Source organism: Symphalangus syndactylus, chromosome 12 (genome assembly GCF_028878055.3).
Source record: "Symphalangus syndactylus isolate Jambi chromosome 12, NHGRI_mSymSyn1-v2.1_pri, whole genome shotgun sequence".
NCBI classification, from domain to species: Eukaryota; Metazoa; Chordata; class Mammalia; order Primates; family Hylobatidae; genus Symphalangus; species Symphalangus syndactylus.
The window spans coordinates 137,586,773-137,606,015 of NC_072441.2; the positions used below are offsets into that span (position 1 = coordinate 137,586,773).

Here is a 19,243-nt window from a genome sequence, read left to right on the forward strand (position 1 = left end):
AGGAAAAGGTGTTCACTAAAGTAAATGCTTACTCATTCAAATACTCAATATTTACTACGATACTGTGTGTAGAAAGTTAAAATTTGCAAAGGATAGTCACATACATTATCTCAGTTTGAGCCTCCCAACAACTATTCAGGAATAGAAGGATGATTACTACATGCTTAGAAATAGAAAACTTAGTTTCAGTGAAGTTAAATGACTTGCCTAGTCACACGGCCAGTGAATAGAGCAGCCAGTACTCCATCATATCCTTATCTGATCCTTCTGGTTCTAAGTTCAGTGTGTTTTTTCCCACAACATCCTGCTGCCTGCATGTGAAATATCCCAAACCAAGATGAATAGGATATTTACTCTTCTCTCAATAATTTTTTTTTTTTTTTCAGACAAGGTCTCACTCAGGATGGAGTGCAGTGGCAGGATCTCAGCTCATTGCAAGCTCCACCCCGCTGGGTTCAAGGGATTCTCCTGCCTCAGCCTCCCAAGTAGCTAGGGTTATAGGTGTGTGCCACCATGCCCAGCTAATTGTTTGTAGTTTTAGTAGTGACAGGGTTTCACTATGTTGGCTAGGCTGGTCTCGAACTCTTGACCTCAAGTAATCCACCCGCCTTGGCCTCCCAAAGTGCTGGGATTACAGGCGTGAGCCACTGTGCCCGGCCTGCCCTCAGTAATTTATAGTCTAATGGGGAGACTTAACATATGCACTAACAACTATGAAACAAATAGAAAAAAATGTTAAAGTGACATAAGAAAGTTGCTGATAGGCATGAGATTTCAAAGAGGGGAGTAATATATCAGCTGGAAGGATCAGATAAGGATATGATGGAGAAGCTGCCATTTGAGCCAGCCTTCAAATGAAGATGAGAAAGATCTGGACATGCAGTAGGGAAGGACACTAGACCCATCCAAAAGAATTTGTTATAGATCTTTCACAAGTACTATCTTATCTGAACTAGCCTAATTCAATGTCTAATATCCCAAAGAAAGTAAGCTCCAACAGAGAAAGGACCTTATATAGCTTGTTCCTTACTGTATACTCTACCATCTAGACTACTACCTGGCAGGTAGTAGATGTTCAATAAATATTTATGAAGTTATAAACCTCACAAATAGCATTCCAAAACTCCAGAGGGACAAGGGTGCTAAAAGTTGCCCATAAGTCACACGTAAGTGTAAAATATGATCAATGCACCTCTACATAAAGTATTTGAGACCCTAAGTGATCTCATAAAAACCAGTCAGTGAAATTTCAATCCAAGCTTTGACTTGGAAAGATTCCATTTCATGAAAGCGTCAATTCAGGTAACTGAATTCAGTTCAGGTAACTGAAGCTGAATGAACTCAACTCCCTTGAAGCTGCCTAAAATGACAACAGCAATTATGATTCCCCCAAAGATGACAGCATGCCAGAATTATCTCAATTTAACACATTGTCCTCCCTGTGGAAGAGATAAGCAGCTCACAAGATAAAGTAAGGAAGACAATATAATCTCTGTCCGTTCTCTGTGTACAGGCTCTGGTCTCTGTGGGCCCAATCACTTGTCAGAGAGTGTTGTTTAAAAGAGAAGCAAAGAAAAAAAACGAGAATGAGAACCAAACAAACCTTTCCATTACCTGGCCTGCAGCAGCAGCAGAAGCCTCCAGGTCTATGTCCTACTCTCAAATAGAGCAGACCATAAACAGTCAACATACTTGCCCTAATGTTATGACACTATCAACTGATATCTGAATTCCTGCCCTGTTCCATTATGCATACTGATCAAGAGACAGACTCACATATATATATACAATCCGCCACACTATAAATCCAGGGGAAAAGGCAAGGAATGCAATAAACTCCTAAGCTGCCTTCCATGAACAGATACCACTCAGTTCTGTTATAAAACATGTTCCTTCATACATGGATGCTTCAGGTTGAGACTACTGTTAACATGAAGACACAGTACATACGTTGCTAGAGGCTGCCAGAGTTTGTGAACATTTACCAATCTTAAATGCTTAATAATAGAGCTTCATGGGACTTTGGCTCCCTTTTTCCATATTTCATTTGTATTTATAGGCTTTCACTGCTAAACAAGCTACAGTTCCGCTGTCTGACTTAAGCAGAATGAAAAGGGACAATACAGCTACCATTTATAGCTAATCTCATTCTACCATTAACCAAATACAAAAGAACAGAAACTGTTTTTTTGTTCTTGGTGGGAGTAAGATGAGATTTGAGATGTTATGGAAAATAATGTCCAGAATTTAAGCATGACATTGTATGTGTGTGTAGAGAATGAGATTCCGTTGTGTGAAAGACACACCTTTTCTTATTCTCTACACATACGTACATTCTTCCGGTGGTCATGTACACTCCTAAGCCTCTGACTACCCTTGTTGTAGTAACACCCAGCCTATTTGCCAGGTGGTACCACCATAACCACCTATAGACTAAAGACTACCAGAGCAGCACATCCATCTAGCTGAGGCCATTCATCTAGGATTAAATTTTAGATTCAGGCCAAGTACTGTGGCTCACAACTACAATCCCAGCACTCTGGAATGCCAAGATGGAAGGAAGTGTTTGAGCTCAGGAGTTCACGACCAGCCTGGACAACATGGCAAAATTCCACCTCTACAAAAAATAAAAAAATTAGCCGGGCATGATGGTACACACCTGTAGTCCCAGCTAGCCAGGAGGCTGAGGCGGGAGGATTACCTGAGCCCAGGAGGTCGAGGATGCAATGACTAGTTACAGTAATAAACTTTGTTCATCCATTCTCCTTATTATAGTCAGAGTGATCTATCTCAACACTTCCCAGAGTCCTGAATGGTATTAAAGAAATATTTATAATTATATTTTCATTTGAGATACGATATTAGAGTTGCATTTGACACATACCCCAGAGCGTTCAGGGTAAAGTCCAGACAAGGGTTTCTCTAATCTAGTCCTGCTTAATCTTCTACCACTCCTGTTTTATCTCTTGCTACACCTTTCCTCGGCACACTACAGCAACCCGGGACTACTTGCATTTTGCAGAAAGAGCCATGCTTTCTCTCACTTCTGAGCCTTTATAATGCTATCCACTCTGCTTAGATGTTTTCCCTTTCCCATCTGCCCCTCTAGAACTCCTATTGTCCTTTAAGTCTCAGCTAAGTTATCACCCCCTGGGGAAGTATTTCTAGTATGTGCTACCATGACACTGTGCACTTATCTCTGTCACAGCACCGCACACACTGGTTTAAAATCATTTATTTGGCCGGGCATGGTGGCTCACGACTGTAATCCCAGCACTTTGGGAGGGCAACACAGGCAATCACTTGAGGCCAGGAGTTCGAGATCAGCCTGGCCAACATGGCAAAACCCCGTCTCTACTAAATCCCGTCTCTACTAAACATACAAAAATTACCTGGGCATGGTGGCGTGTGCTATGATCTCAGCTACTACAGAGGCTGAAGCACAAGAATGGCTTGAACCTGGGAAGTGGAGGTTGCAGTGAGCCGAGATAGTACCACTGCACTCCAGCCTGGGTGACAGAGCAAGATTCTGTCTCAAAACATTAGTAATAATAAAATAAAATAAAATAATTTATTTAACAGTCTTCAGAGTCTAAGAGTTTATGGTCACAATCCCCTGAATGCATCTGATCTCCTCTAACAGTCAACAGGCAACTAGCCCCCCCAAGGCAAGGACCATTTCTTGCTACTGTAATTCCAGTACTATAAACATAGGAGGCATTAAAAACACTGTACGTTGGCTCACGCCTGTAATCCTAGCACTTTGGGAGGCCGAGATGGGTGGATTGCCTGAGCTCAGGAGTTCGAGACCAGCTAGGAAGCATGGTGAAACCTCGTCTCTACTTAGCCAGGCGTGGTGGTACGCACCTGTAGTCCCAGCTACTTGGGAGGCTGAGGCATGAGAATTGCTTGAACCTGAGAGGTGGAGGTTGCACTCCAGCTTGGACACTGCACTCCAGCTTGGACAACACAGCGAGATTATGTTTCAAAAAAAAAGAACAGTGGGCTAATAAAGGTGTTTGAGTAAGAAAATAAATAAACAAAGGCTCTTACTCACTCTCCCCTCAACACAGTGTGGCTATCTTCTCTATCAAATCCATGGAGAAGTGTTTTGTTTTAATTTTTTGCTTATCTGCTTTTGCAGGACCTTACAAACCCTCTTGTCTTTCAAATAAATGTTGCCTTCTCAGGCACGAATCACACTGATATAGAGATCTTCAAACTAAGTACCATAAGGAAAGTACTCTTCTTAGAATATATAATATCAATTAAATATAATAATTCTTTATAGTTGTAAATGCTTAACATTATTAATCTGTTGATTCTTTTGAGACTTAAAATAATTCTGCAAGGTATGTTATATAGACATTGATCCCTATTTTTAGAATGAAGAAACTGAACTGACATTCACAGCAGTTAAAAGCTTGCCAGACGGCCAGGCACGGTGGCTCACGCCTGTAATCACAGCATTTTGGGAGGCTGAGGTGGGTGAGTCACCTGAGGTCAGGAGTTCGAGACCAGCCTAACCAACATGGAGAAACCCCATCTCTACTAAAAATACAAAATTAGCCTGGAGTACTGGCGCATGCCTGTAATCCCAGCTGCTCGGGAAGCTAAGGCAGAATTGCTGGAACCTGGGAGGTGGAGATTGCAATAAGCCGAGTTTGTGCCATTATACTCCAGCCTGGGCAACAAGAGCAAAACTCTGTCTCAAAAAAAAAACAACTTGCCAGAGATCAAACAACCAGTGAGTAAAGACCCCAGGCCTACAGTACAAATATTCTGAATCCTACTCTGCAGCTCTTCTTGCTACTCCACAATGGCTTTTAAGAAATTAAGTGACTATATGGTTAATCATAGTATCCAGCCCCAACTTGTTTGCACAGCACTATGGGCTCAAGGTCTCTTTATGGTATCTTTAATTACATTATTATCATCTTCTATTTTTCTTTTTTTTTGAGATGGAGTCTCCCTCTGCCACCCAGGCTGGAGTACAGTGGCACGATCTCGGATCACTGCAACCTCCTCCTCCCGCGTTCAAGCAATTCTCCTGCCTTGGCTTCCCCAGTAGCTGGGACTATAGGTACCTGCCACCACGCCCAGTTAATTTTTTGTATTTTTTTTTTTTGAGACGGAGTCTCACTCTGTCACCCAGGCTGCAGTGCAGTGGTGCAATCTCGGCTCACTGCAAGCTCCACCTCGCGGGTTCATGCCATTCTCCTGCTTCAGCCTCCTGAGCAGCTAGGACTACAGGCGCCCGCCACCACGCCCGGCTAATTTTTTGTATTTTTAGTAGAGACGGGGTTTCACCATGTTGGCCAGGATGGTCTCGATCTCCTGACCTCGTGATCTGCCCGCCTTGGCCTCCCAAAGTGCTGGGATTATAGGCGTGAGCCACTACGCCCGGCCAATTTTTTGTATTTTTATTAGAGACAGGGTTTCACCGTGTTAGCCAGGATGGTCTCAATCTCCTGACCTGGTGATCCGCCTGCCTCGGCCTCCCAAAGTGCTGGGATTACAGGCGTGAGCCACCGCACCTGGCCAGCATCTTCCATTTCTCTGCTTTCAATTTTCTCCACGGAGGCCAACTTTTTTTCAATCACATTCAGGATAGATGAGACATGTTTGGAAAGGAAGTTTAAAATAAGGCTTCTCAGGCCAGGCATGATAGCTCACACCCATAATCCTAGCACTTTGGGAGGCCGAGGCAGGAGGATGGCTTAAGGCCAGTTCAAGACCAACCTGGGCAACATAGCAAAATCTCGTCTCTTTTATTTAAATAAATAAATAAATAAGGCTTCTCCCAAACACAGAAGTATCAGAGCAGAGAATTGTAAGTCTGCCTAATCTTGCTCCTTGCCATTTCTAATTGTCAATAACCAAGAACTATACGTAAACCTCCACAAATGAATGTCCGGATTCCCAACTGCTTAAGCATTCATTATAAAAGCTTCAGAAACAGAGGTGGTAAAAATTACACAAGTCCAAATAAAATTAGAAGACTGAGGCCTCAGTCCCAAGCTATACATCCTAACTGTGTAACTTTACACAGTCACATAATGAATTATAATCCTCATCTAGCATACATAGATATAAGGATCAAGGGAGGTGATTTCATAGATACGAATAATCACTTCAGAAGCCTTAAAATGCAATTCAAATGTAAAATGTTAGCACTACATATTATGTACTGGAATATAGGCTCAAGAAGGATGGGAATTTATCCATTCTACCTCCCGCACTCACTCTATCTCCCAGCACCTAGAAAAACTAGGCACACAGAAGATGCTAATAAAATCAAAGTGCTTAGCATTGTGCGCCTACTGAAGAAATAGAAGACACATGGTCCCTCCCCTCCAGAAGCATTCATATTGGTTAGGACAACAAAATAAAATGTGAATGGAATAAACACTGTAGATTATATTTGTTAAAGTTTTTTGGCTTTTATTTAAAAAACAAAACAAACAAAAAAAAAACAGGCTGGGCGCGGTGGCTCACACCTGTAATCCCAGCACTTTGGGAGGCCAAGGCAGGCAGATCACGAGGTCAGGAGATCGAGACCATCCTAGCTAACACTATGAAACCCCGTCTCTAATAAAAAAAAAAAAAATTAGCCAGGCGTGGTGGCAGGAGCCTGTAGTCCCAGCTACTCAGGAGGCTGAGGCAGGAGAATGGCATGAACCCGGGAAGCGGAGCTTGCAGTGAGCCAAGATCGCGCCACTGCACTCCAACCTGGGCGACAGAGCGAGACTCCATCTCAAAAAACAAAACAAACAGGCCGGGCGCGGTGGCTCACGCTTGTAATCCCAGCACTTTGGGAGGCCGAGGCGGGCGGATCACGAGGTCAGGAGATCGAGACCATGGTGAAACCCTGTCTCTACTAAATGTATAAAAAAAAAAATAAGCCGGGCGCGGTGGCGGGCGCCTGTAGTCCCAGCTACTCGGAGAGGCTGAGGCAGGAGAATGGCGTGAACCCGGGAGGCGGAGCTTGCAGTGAGCCGAGACTGCGCCACTGCACTCCAGCCTGGGCGACAGAGCAAGACTCCGTCTCAAAAAAAAAAAAAAAAAAAAAACACAAAACAAACAAACAGGGTCTGGCTCTATTGACCAGGCTGGAGGGCAATGGTGTGTTCACAGCTCACTGCAGCCTTGACCTCCTGGCTTCAGCCTCCTGAGTAGCTGGGCCTACTGGGACTATAACTACATGCCACCATGCCTGGCTTTTTTGTGTGTGTGTATGTGTGTGATAGAGACAGAGTCTCACTATGTTGCTCAGGCTAGTCTCAAACTCCTGGGCTCAAACAGTCCTCTTGCCTCAGCCTCCCAAAATGCTGGGATTACAGATGTGAACCATGACAGCCAGCCTATATTTTTAAGTTTTATTATGGGAATATCCAGTTAAATTATCAGCCTATTCTTGCAGATTTTTCTTCACAGAATGTTGTTGCTATGGTTCTGAATTACATAAATTACTACATGCTCTGAGAGTTCAGAGGAAACCAATGAGGACTGGTGGTAGTTTGGTTTCAGGAGGGAAGTGAGGCATCTTGAAGAAGCAAGAGAAAAAAGGGAAGCCATTCCAGAGCAAGTTAAAAGCAAAAAAGGAGACCAAGCAGGCTATGCACAGAAAATGTGAGTGGGTTAGCCTACATAGAACGTGGAGTATTATAGGGAACAAGGATGCATGAGCAAGCTGGGCCAGATTATGGAGGGCACTGAAAGGCAGGGAAAATTTAAATTTGATGTTGTGATCAATGTGAAGCGAGTGAAAGAATAATATGATGAAAGCGAAGAGCTTACAAGTACTGTCTGATAAACAGAACGGGATGTGGAGACAAGTGATGATATTAGGGTCTAGAAAGTTAGGTTAAAAGCTATTATTCATTTAGCTGTAAAATAAGGCTACTACAAAAGATATTTGTATTTATTTATTATTATTGTTATTTTTTGAGATGGAGTCTCACTCTGTTGCCCAGGCTGGAGTGCAATGGCATGATCTCAGCTCACTACAACCTCCACCTCCCAGGTTCAAGCGATTCTCCTGCCTCAGCCTCCCGAGTAGCTGGAACTACAGGCATGCACCACCACGCCCTGAGAATTTTTGTATTTTTAGTAGAGACAGGGTTTCGCCATGTTGGCCTGGCTGGTCTCGAACTTCTGATCTCAGGTGATCCACCCGCCTTGGTCTCCCCAAAGTGCTGGGATTACAGGCATGAGCCACCATGCCCAGCCTACAGAAGATATTTCAAAGGAAAAAAATCCACAATATTTGGTATTTAACCAAATATTGGAACAAAATGAAAAGAATCAATTAACCTGTAAATAATCATCTTTAGGCAATTAAGAGACCAGCACCTGAATTAAGTGCTGTACAGAATATAAAAGAAAGGTAAAATAGTTTATCTGTCCTAAGGGAGTCTAGCAGGAGAGACAAAGCTGCCTTCTACTGACTCACTGGCTCTCAGGATTAGAGGGATTCTAGAAATCATCTTGTAAAAACACCACCTTATGCCAGAACAGTCCTTTCAATTAGCAATTAGGCAGCCTCTGCTCAAACACCTTCAGTGATGGAGAACCCGAGACTTCTGGAGGCAGTCCATTCCATTCAAACAGCTCAAAGTATTAAAAAGTTCTTCCTTATATGGAGGCAAATCTGCCTCCCTGCAACTTCCACCCACGAATCTTGGTTCTGCCCTAGGAGGTCACATGAAACAAGTGTGCATTAAACTGAGAACAAGTCCTAACTGTATGGTACTGACGGTGAGCACAGTAGCATTCAGAGAAGGGAGGCAAAGATGACTCCAGATTTGCAAATATGGGGGCCTTAAGAGAATAACGACATTATAGGCAGAAATGGGTTGTGGCATGTTCTAGTTAGGGCAACAAGATGAGGTCAGTTTTGGGTATGCTGAGTTTGAAAAGAAGACAAAGCTTCTAAGTGGGAATGACTAGTGAGTATTTAGAAATAAAGCCTGGGAAAGAATCAAGACTGGAGATAATGTTTGCAAATCATTGGCAAAGAACTGTCATGAAGTCATGAGAATAGACAAGTTTTTGGAGGGATATCGTGCAGAGTAAAAACAGACTATGAGCTTGATTCTCCAGCAATGTCTATCGTGGTTTGAAACCAAAAAAACCAGGCCGGGCGCAGTGGCTCAGGCCTGTAATCCCAGCACTTTGGGAGGCTGAGGCGGGTGGATAACCTGAGGTCAAGAGTTCGAGACCAACCTGGCTAAAATGGCGAAACCTCGTCTCTACTAAAAATACAAAAATTAGCCAGGCATGGTGGTGCATGCCTGTAATCCAAGAAATCATCTTGTAAAAACACCACCTTCTGCCAGAACTGAGGCACAAGAATCTCTTGAATCCAGCAGGCGGAGGTTGCAGTGAGCTGAGATCGCGCCACTGCACTCCAGCCCAGATGACAGAGAGACACTCTGTCTCAAAAAAAAAAAAAAAAAAAAAATCAGAAATGGCTAGTGATTCCTGCCAAAGCTGCTTCATACTCTCATACTTCTAACAACTTAACCCAATTCCTTCTGCCTATTCAAAGAAGTCATTCAGAAGTAAATGGAACCAGGTTATGCGTGCAGTTCTTGTTGCATCCCACCAGGCAATTAAGATAGTAGCATGAATTTCTACTTGAGTAGGAAGTTGCTATGCTTGAAATGTTTTCTACTTTGTCCCATAGTTGTTTTTCTAAGTCATCATCCTTAAGTAAAATTGAAAATAAAGCACCCATACAAATCAGCCTGTCTACTATGGTAGCCCAATTGATTTGCTTCAAAATGCTTCTCTTGCCTTAATTTTGTAATCCTGTTCCTGAGGTTTTATCCTAAGAAAGTAAATCATAATGTGAGAAAAGTGATAAGCATGGAGATGTTTGCTGCAATGTTAGATCTACTGCTCTATCTGTATCTAACTTGGACTTCTAATTACAGGGGAATAGCTAAATGCAGTGTGGGAAAAAAACTTGAACACAAAATTTACAATATTTATCACATTTGGGTGATGGGGTTTTTGACAATTTCTACCTGTTTTCCAAACTTTCTTTCAACATATAAACTTTTATAATAATAATAAAAATCTCTACTTGAGTATCTCTTCTAAATTACCACTAAACTATGTAGTAGTCAGTTCTACTTCTAATAAATTCTTATCACGAGGTTTTAACATGTCACAAAGTAAAACCTACACATGCTACCAGAAGATACAAGTTGGCTTGTTTAACACAGAAACCAAATAACAGGCACCACTTTGCCCCAGTAAAGATGCCATCTAGACCGGGTGCAATGGCTCATGCCTGTAATCCCAGCGCTTTGGGAGGCTGAGAAGGGCAGATCACCTGAGGTCAGGAGTTCAAGACCAGCCTGGCCAACATGGCAAAACCCCGTCTCTACTAAAAATACAAAAATAAAAAAATTAGCCAGGCGTGATGGTGGGTGGGTGCAATGGCTCATGCCTGTAATCCCAGCTACTCAAGAGGCTGAGGCAGGAGAACTGCTTGAACCGGGGAGGTGGAGGTTATGGTGAGCCAAGACAGAGCAAGACACCATCTCAAAAAAAAAAAAATGCCATCTAAATCTAACCCAAATCAGGAGCCACTGTTCTTCTCTAAGCATTTGGTTTCACTGATTAAACCAATGACATTTAGTGCCTGAGTCACTGCCACCTGAGGTTTAGATTTAAAAAGGCCTTCTTCTAGGGAGGGAAGGAATCCAACCCAACATCAACACCTGTCTCCTGTTCCCTCCTTACACATGTCCTCTATCTGAAACTCCAGGAGCGAGTAAAGTTAGTGTATTAAGTGAAATTAGACTTGGAAACCAGCTGTTTCAATGTCTGGAGCAAACAGGTAACTTTGTGTGGTCATGGGTTCTCTTCTCTCGTATGTTCAAAGAATATTATAAAGACTAATTCCACAGGGCATTCAGCAGTCCCTTTCTACTTCTACATGTTTTATAGCGTGTAAGGGAAAACCGCATTGGCTGATTTCAGCCTGAATAGTTGCTTTAATAAAACAGCATTTCCCACTCTAAATATATAAAGATGGATTCAAGGATGACGTTTGTCCTTAGCCATGATTCATCTACAAGTAGAAATATGGAAAGACTGTAAGTCTATAATTAACTAAAGTATAGGAATTTCAATGCACTCTGGAGGAAAAAAACAAAACAAAACAAAGCACGTCTGCTCCTTCCATTAAACATTTCAACGATTTTCCAGCCAAATGGAAAAGTTTGGCACAAAAGGTCTGGTAATACAAGGCAAACAAAGCAGCACTGTAGCTGAGGCATATTTTTAGAACTTTGTTTTTATCAGGTTAACATATAGTACATCAAGAAGAAATAATTTCATGGTGAACGCTGTAGCTGCATTAATTTAAAGTTATGAAACTACAGTCGTGCATTACATAATGACATTTTGGTCAATGATGGACCACAAAATCAACAGTGGTCCCATAAGATTATAATACCCTATTTTTACTATACTTTAAAAATGTGGCCAGGCGCAGTGGCTCATGCCTGTAATCCCAGCACTTTGGGAGGCCGAGGCTGGCGGAACACAAGGTCAGGAGTTTGAGACCAGCCTGGCCAATATAGTTAAACCCCATCTCTACTAAAAATACAAAAATTAGCTGGGCATGGTGGTGCACACCTGTAGTACAAGCTACTCGGGAGGCTGAGGCAGAAGAATTGCTTGAACCCAGGAGGCAGAGGTTGCAGTGAGCCAAGATCGTGCCACTGCACTCCAGCCTGGGCGACAGAGTGAGACTCCGTTTCAAAAAAAAAAAAAAAGTTTAAATAAACAAATACACTGTGTTACAAACTGCCTACAGTATTAGATACAGTAACATATTCTACAGGTTTGTAGCCCAGGAGCAATAAGTTACACCATGTGCAGTATCATCTAAATTTGTGCAAGTACACTCTATGATGTTCCCACAATGATGAAATCACCTAATGACAGATTTCTCAGAATGTATCCCTGTCATTACGCAACACATGACTGTATAATTTTATCAACTAAAATGTGAATAACTCCATAAACTATATGCAACTTTAGTGTTTGTTTTTTTGTTTTTTTTTTTTTTGAGACGGAGTCTTGCTCTGTCACCCAGGCTGGCGCAGATCATGCAGTGGCGCGATCTTAGTTCACTGCAACCTCCGCCTCCCCGGGTTCAAGTGATTCTCCTGCCTCAGCCTCCCTAGTAGTTGGGATTACAGATACATGCCACCACACCCAGCAAATTTTTGTATTTTTAGTAGGGACGGGGTTTCACCGTGTTGGCCAGGCTGGTCTCAAACTCCTGACCTCAGGTGATCCACCCGCCTTGGCCTCCCAAAATGCTGGGATTACAGGCGTGAATCACCACGCCCAGCCTATACGCAACTTTAAAATAAATGATAGTCCCTGTCCACTAAAACCAAGCACTCTAAATACAAGGAACATGAACAAAACAGGAATTTACATAATTTTCAATACAGAGAGGGAAATCTGCTGACTTACACTGTCAATAAGAAGCTTGCTTCTAGTACTTAAATCAATGGCATTTCTCTTAAGATCATATCTGCCAGGTGTGGTGGCTCATGCCTGTAATCCCAGTGACTCAGGAGACTGAGGCCAGAGAATCACCTGAGGCCAGGGGTTTGAGACCAGCCCAGACAACACAGTGAGACCCTGTCTCTGAAAAAAATCAAACATTTGGCCGAGTGCGTGGTGGCTCATGCCTGTAATCCCAGCACTTTGAGAGGCTGAGGTGGGTGGTTCCCTCGAGGAGTTCGAGACCAGCCTGGCCAACGTGGCAAAACCCTGTCCATACTAAAAATATAAAAATTAGCTGAGTATGGTGGTGTGTGCCTCTAGTCCCAGCTACTCAGGAGGCTGAGGCAGGAGAACTGCTTGAACCCAGGAGGTGGACATTGCAGTGAGCCAAGATCACGCCACTGCACTCCAGCCTGGGCAACAGAGCGAAACTCCATCTCAAAAAAACAAAAAACAAAAGAAAGAAAAAGAACTGTAGTCCCAGCTACTCAGGAGGCTGAGGCGAGAAGACTACTTGAGCCCAGAAGTTTGAGGTTGCAATGAGCCATGATTGCACCATTGTACTCCAACCTGCGCACCCAGAAGTTCCTTGAAGGAACAGTAATTTCTTGAAGCTTCAACTGAAACAAATGATTTTCATTCATTGCAGGATACTGAGTGCTTATCATGTACCATCGACTGTGCTAAGTATGGCTATGGGGCCTGCCCTCACAGAATTTAGTTGGGGACATTGTACAATCATAGCTATGATACTTTCTAATGCAGCAATTCTCAACCAGGGGCAATTTTGTCCTCCAGGAGACATATGGCAATGTCTGAAGACATTTTTGGCTGTCACAACTGAGGAAGTCTTACTGGCATCTACTGGGAAGAGACAGATGCTGCTTAACATCCTACAATGCACAGGACAACTCCATAATAAAGAATTATATGGCCCAAAACGTCAATTGTGCCAACGTTGAGAAACCCTGTTCTAATTTAATAAGGAGCATAGGGAGGTGCAAAAGGTTAAGTAAAATGCTAGTTCAGGACTTTCTAAATTAGAAAGTCAACCTGTACCGTCCAATAAAAATTAAGATAAGGGTCTAAACTGTAGAGAATTCTGTAAGATGGAAAAAAGAGTTCAGAATTTATTCTTTGTAAATAGGAAGTCAGTGAAGAGTAACAAGATGAAAAATGCTTCTTCTTAGAGAACTTTAAAAAGATTAGTCTGGTTGTCATAGAGAAGCTGAAGTATAGCTCATGAAAGCCAGGTTAGCACAAATAAAGAAAGAAACTGATGGCAACATTTCAAAGGAATAATCACTAGGACTGGGTAAGATACCGCTCAAGAACTCTCAGATTTCAAATCTCAGCATTAAATTTCAAACCAGAGGTTCAGCTTCCAGTGACACTTTGCATTTGCTTAAGTAAAAAAAAATTTGATTCACAATGCTTCACAAAAAACTGAAAGGAGGAAGTCACCTTTTTTTTTTCCTGTAGAGACAGGGGTCTCACTATGTTGACCAGGCTAGTCTCTAACTCAGCCTCAAGAAAGTCACTTTTTAAAAGCTAAAAAAATAACTGCAACCAGGAAAAAGGGTAAGAATAAAAGATCATCCGTAGGTTGGAAACAAAACATTTTACAGACTCAATAGCTAACCTCCAAAGCAAAAATATATTCACTGAATCTTAAGAATATCACCACTTTTGGTTTGCACATCAGGCTGTATTCTACAAAGTACTTTCACTGCTACCATTTTATTTAAACTTCTCTGAGATATCAATTATGCCCGCCCAATTGAGGACATATTTCTGGAAAAAGCGAGAAATTTTCTTTTTTCTTTTTTTCTTTTTTTTTTTTTTTGAGACAGAGTCTCACTGTTACCCAGGCTGGAGTGCAGCAGTGCAATCTCAGCTCACTGCAACCTCCGCCTCCCAAGTTTAAGCGATTCTCCTGCCTCAACCTCCCAAGTAGCTGGGACTACAGGCGTGAGCAACCATGCCCAGCTACTTTTTGTATTTTTAGTAGAGATGGTGTTTCACCATGTTGGCTAGGATGGTCTTGAACTCCTGATCTCAAGTGATTTGCCCACCTCAGCCTCCCAAAGTGCCAGGATTACAGCAGGCGTGAGTCACTGTGCCCGGGCCAGAAATTTCTTTATGCTGGACCTGGGCAAATCAATTAGCAAACTGCCAGCCACAAAATCAAATCCAAACAAATTCAACAAGGCATTAAAAGCCCTTCACCCCGGGTGCGGTGGCTCACACCTGTAATCACAACACTTTGGGAGGCCGAGGCAGGCGGATCACGAGGTCAGAAGTTCGAGACCAGCCTGGCCAGCATGGTAAAACCCCGTCTCCACTAAAAATACAAAAATTAGCCGGGCATGGTGGCGCGCTCCTGTAATCTCAGTTTCTCGGGAGGCTAAGGCAGGAGAATTGCTTGAACCCGGGAGGTGGAGGTTTCAGTGAGCCGAGATTGTGCCACTGCACACCAGCCTGGGCAACAGAGCAAGACTCCGTCTCAAAACAAACAAACAAACAAAAGGCCCTTCACAACTTGGCCGACATCTAACCTTTTTTGCAGTCTGGTCTTCTGCAAAACTCCAGGCCCCAGTATGTCACTGGACAATTTAGGCCCTCTCCTGCCTCTGTATCTTTACTCTTGCTGTTTCCTTTAGCTGACCCACCTTATTAGACATCTTTGCCTGGATGTGCTACAAACACCTCAAACTAAAAACATTCGAAATGCATTTTTTCCCATGTCACTTCCCTAATTTACCTCTCATACTCTTTATCTGAATGGTACTACCCATTCAGTTCCCTAAGCCCGAAAGCCAGGCTATCGCGCTATTCTTACCTCTTCATTCCCATAATCAGCCTCCAATTCTACGGATTCTATCTTCTTAATATTGCTCACATCTGATCCCTCCTCTCCATTCCCATTTCCACTGTCTTAGTTCAGGCCACGTCTACAGCAAGCTTCCAAACACTGTTTTACTTCCCCATAGGGCTGGTCCCCTCCTACTTGACAGAATGAACTTTCTGAAATATAAATCTGACGACATCATTTTCCTGCATAAAACCCTTCAAAGCATCTCTATAGCTTTCAGGGTAAAAATCCAAATTCCTTAGCATGACTTACAATGTCCTCCACGTATGACTGACCTGACCACATCTCACTTCCTCCACTTCCCCAACCATTACTAGAATTCCAGTCACACTGAACTCGTCATGGTCTTTCAGCTGTCCGCTTCTCCAGGTCCTTGCACCTGTAGTAGTCTCTGCCTAGAAATCCCTTTTCCGGATGCCCTATGTCGCTAAATAAATATTTCAAGAGTTAGCCTCCCATTTCCTCCCGGAAGCCTGGACACCTGGCTCAGGTATTTCTCCACTATGCTCTTGTAGCCCTGTGCTATGCACTATGACACTGTAAGCCATCCCTCATTTACTTGTCTATTTCCTCTCCCACTGTAAACTCCAGAAGAACAACTGTATTCTTTGCCACAAAGGCTGTCTCATTAAAATGTGCCTCATACATATTAAGGTCTTAATAAACGTCTGGTGGGGCCAGGCACAGTGGCTCACGCCCGTAATCCCAGCACTTTGGGAAGCTGAGGCGGGGGGGATCACCTGAGGTCAGGAGTTCCAGAGCAGCCTGGCCTTCATGGCGAAACCCCATCTCTACTAAAAATACAAATAAATAAATTAATTAAATAAAAGTCTGGTAAATGATAAATGTGCTGATATGCCACCGGATTTTCACTTGAAGAGAGAGCCCCACAAAGAGCTTCAACTGACACAGTTCTGATGCTAACCTGTCTCAAATGTTCTCATTCCCCTCTTCGAACACATTCCTATTTATCCTTCAAAATTCATCTTAAAAACTCTGCTTCTTCAGAAGGGCTTTTCCTGAACCCCTTGTTACATACTTTCAGAGCACCCTGTTCTTTCCTAACACTCATCAACATTTATAATTACTTCTTAAACATCCCTGCAAACACTGCTAGCTCCACGCGGGCAGGGTCTACATTGTTTTGTTATAAAGCTGCATTCCCCGCATCTGGGAAAATGCTGGCACAGAATAAACAATTTGTTACGCTGAATTTAATCCTGTGGGGTCAGCAGAGATCTCCACTTAAAAGATGAACAAAAGGAGGCTCAAAGAAATTTAAGGCACCTGTGGCCACAGACACTTAGCACTGAGGCCAGACCAAACCTGAGCCGTCTGATTTCAGGTCCAGAAGTACACACCTTCAATGTCAGCCTGGCTTTTCAAAATGAGAGCAGCAGCCGAGGAGGAAAAGGAGGATATCTGCCTGTAAATACAAGGATTTGCCCGCCTTTCTTTTAAAAACTCCCTAGGCATTTCAAACGGCTCCATTTGGGAGGAGGGAAAAAGAAAAAGTTCCACGCAGCGGTGGCCTTTAGCCTGCAGCAGCCTGCGGGGCAACACCGACCAGAAGACCATCCCAAGTTAGAGAGGTTCCAAGCAACATGGGAAGAACTGGGGCTGGTTATCTAAGGAACCAGGATCACGATTCCGATTCTTTTCCTCACTCGCTACATATCTCAGACTAGCCTCTTCTCTAGGGATCAATTTACCTATCAGTGCAATGGGAGCATCAAGAGGAGATAGGCAAGACTCTCCGATCTCAGAGGTTCCTTCCAGTCAGAGCACCTCAGGAATCAGGCCTCCGCTGAAGCTGATGAGCAGCGCTGCGAAATCGGGCAGAGGCGCCTCCCCGGGGCAACCGGACTCAGCTGCTTACCCCGGCCCCACCTCAAGAGACCGCGCCCAGGAGTCCGGGTCGGCCTGAGGGCCTCAGCCCCGGCCCTCCCGGCAGGGTTCACGACACGCGTGTAGGCCAGAAGGGCCATTAACAACACCAGGGGCCGATGGGCCCCGGAAGGGACCCCAATCCCTACCAAGCTGCACACCCTCACCTCAGAGTTCCGCCTCACCTCCGGACTGCGATCAGCCGCTCTCCGCTTCCGGCAAGCACCGCCCAGCAATCTCCGCGCGACCCACTTCCGGGCCCTCACTGGGCGCGGCGCCCCCACCGGAAATGAGCCGCCGGCTGAAGCGCTAGGCTGGCCCGCGACTGGGCAGGAAGTCTCACCGCCCCGCTCGTGACTCCGCCCCTCTTCGCCACGCCCCGGAGAGAGCGGCCTGGCTCGCACAGAGGGCACTTGGGAAAGAGCCCCGCCCTCAAGGCGGGAGCGACGCGAGGAGGGCTGGCTCACAAGAGAGGCCACGCCCTCATTCCGCTTTACCTACCCGGAATCGCCCCCGAGGCCCGGGCCCAGGAAGGGCAGAAGTCCCTGGCTAAGCTCCTCTCTGGAAAGAACACAAGAGTGACCAGTTCCTCTATCAGTTTGGTCTCAATGGCAGAGGCCGGTTCCTTTAAGCTGCAGTCCGTAAAGGGTCTTGGAACGACTGGGGGGCCAGGATTCTCTGAGGGCGGGAATCCGGGCGGCCGTCAGCTCTCGGTGGGGATCGAGGCCAAGCTCCGCCTGTCTCTGGGCGTGCATACCTCGGTTTCCCCGTTTGTGACATGGGAAGGCAATTAGTCTGGACATTGTTGTGGGAGGACTTACGGAGACTGGGCGCAGGGCGTGGGGGTCAGTGAGGGCGCGGTGGGTCAGCCCCAGCCCGGCTGGCAGTCGCCGGGCTGGGAAGGTAGGGAACCTTCCGCTCTCACCCCACTTCCTGTTTGGTCGGTGTGTTCTGTGACCATAGATGGTCAGGTCTGGGGCCGCGCGGAAGCCTCCGCCCTGTGGTTTTGGAGCCCTTCCTCCCGGCGCGCAGGGTGCGGTCCCCGAGAATAAGATGAGCAGAATTAAAGCAGATCCTGCACCCACTCTGCTGAAATCCGGCTTCTGAGGCAGCCTCGCCCTGGGCTGGGTGGGTTCAGGCGGTTGCTACTCTGTTCAGGGGAGGTTACGCACGGTGGCTGCCGCGCGCAGGGGAGGCTTCGCTTCCGTGCTCCTTGGGCCGGGAGATCCGATCTTTGTTCCCTGAAGACTCACACTCTCCAACTGGTCATTATCCTCCCACAAAGATTTATTTCTAGAAAAAATTGGCGAGTGCCACAGTTCCCGCCTCTTCAGCTGAACGACTGTGACAGCTCCGTGTTTCAAGTTGAATGCAGGCGTTATGTGCCAGAGTCAATCATTCAACAAATAAAGTTCTTATAATAACAGCTACCATTTACTGCACGCTGACTACTTGCCAGGCCCATGCTGAGTTCTTCAAGCGTATTTTCATTTACTCCTAATAGCAACTCTCGGTGGTAGGTACCATTATGCCCTCTGGTTTTCAAATGAGGAAGCTGAATAACTTGCCAAGGTCAGAAAGTAACTGTTGAAACTTTGAAGGAAACACATCTGACTCTAAATCCCATGAGCTTAATTAGCCCCTGTGATAGACCATACTGCAGTCATCTGAGGCAGTTTTGAGGCGGTGAATGCCTCTGGATCTGAAGACACTGGGTTCCAGTGCTGGCATAGGCCCTCTACTAGGGGTCAGACTTTGGTCAGGTTACTTTGGATGGGTTACTGGGCCTCTTCCTAACTATATGGCTCCCAGCATGTTTAAAAGAACATGACAACATGAAAACATATGGTATAAAAGTCATAGTATATTTTAAATATTGACATTTAACTAAAAACACTCTCTCACACACACACAAACTCTAACTTTATTTGGACA

The 19,243-nt window shown here is 44.6% G+C and overlaps 1 protein-coding gene across 28 annotated transcripts in view; it reads right to left on the reverse strand.

Moving 5' to 3' along the window:
- Positions 1 to 19,166, reverse strand: part of CAP1 (cyclase associated actin cytoskeleton regulatory protein 1) — a 33,013-nt gene extending 13,847 nt beyond the window's left edge. For 3 of the 28 annotated variants that reach the window (XM_063627832.1, XM_063627822.1, XM_063627831.1), the window contains exons 1-2: positions 18,130 to 18,258; positions 17,810 to 17,869 (exon numbers count right to left, since the gene is read on the reverse strand). The gene's annotated coding sequence lies outside the window, so the exon portion shown is untranslated. Of the gene's footprint in view, positions 1 to 16,782 lie in introns of all 28 variants that reach the window. The other 25 variants (XM_063627815.1, XM_063627818.1, XM_063627821.1 and 22 more) reach the window with 20 other exon arrangements.
- Between the last annotated feature and the right edge of the window lie 77 nt (positions 19,167 to 19,243).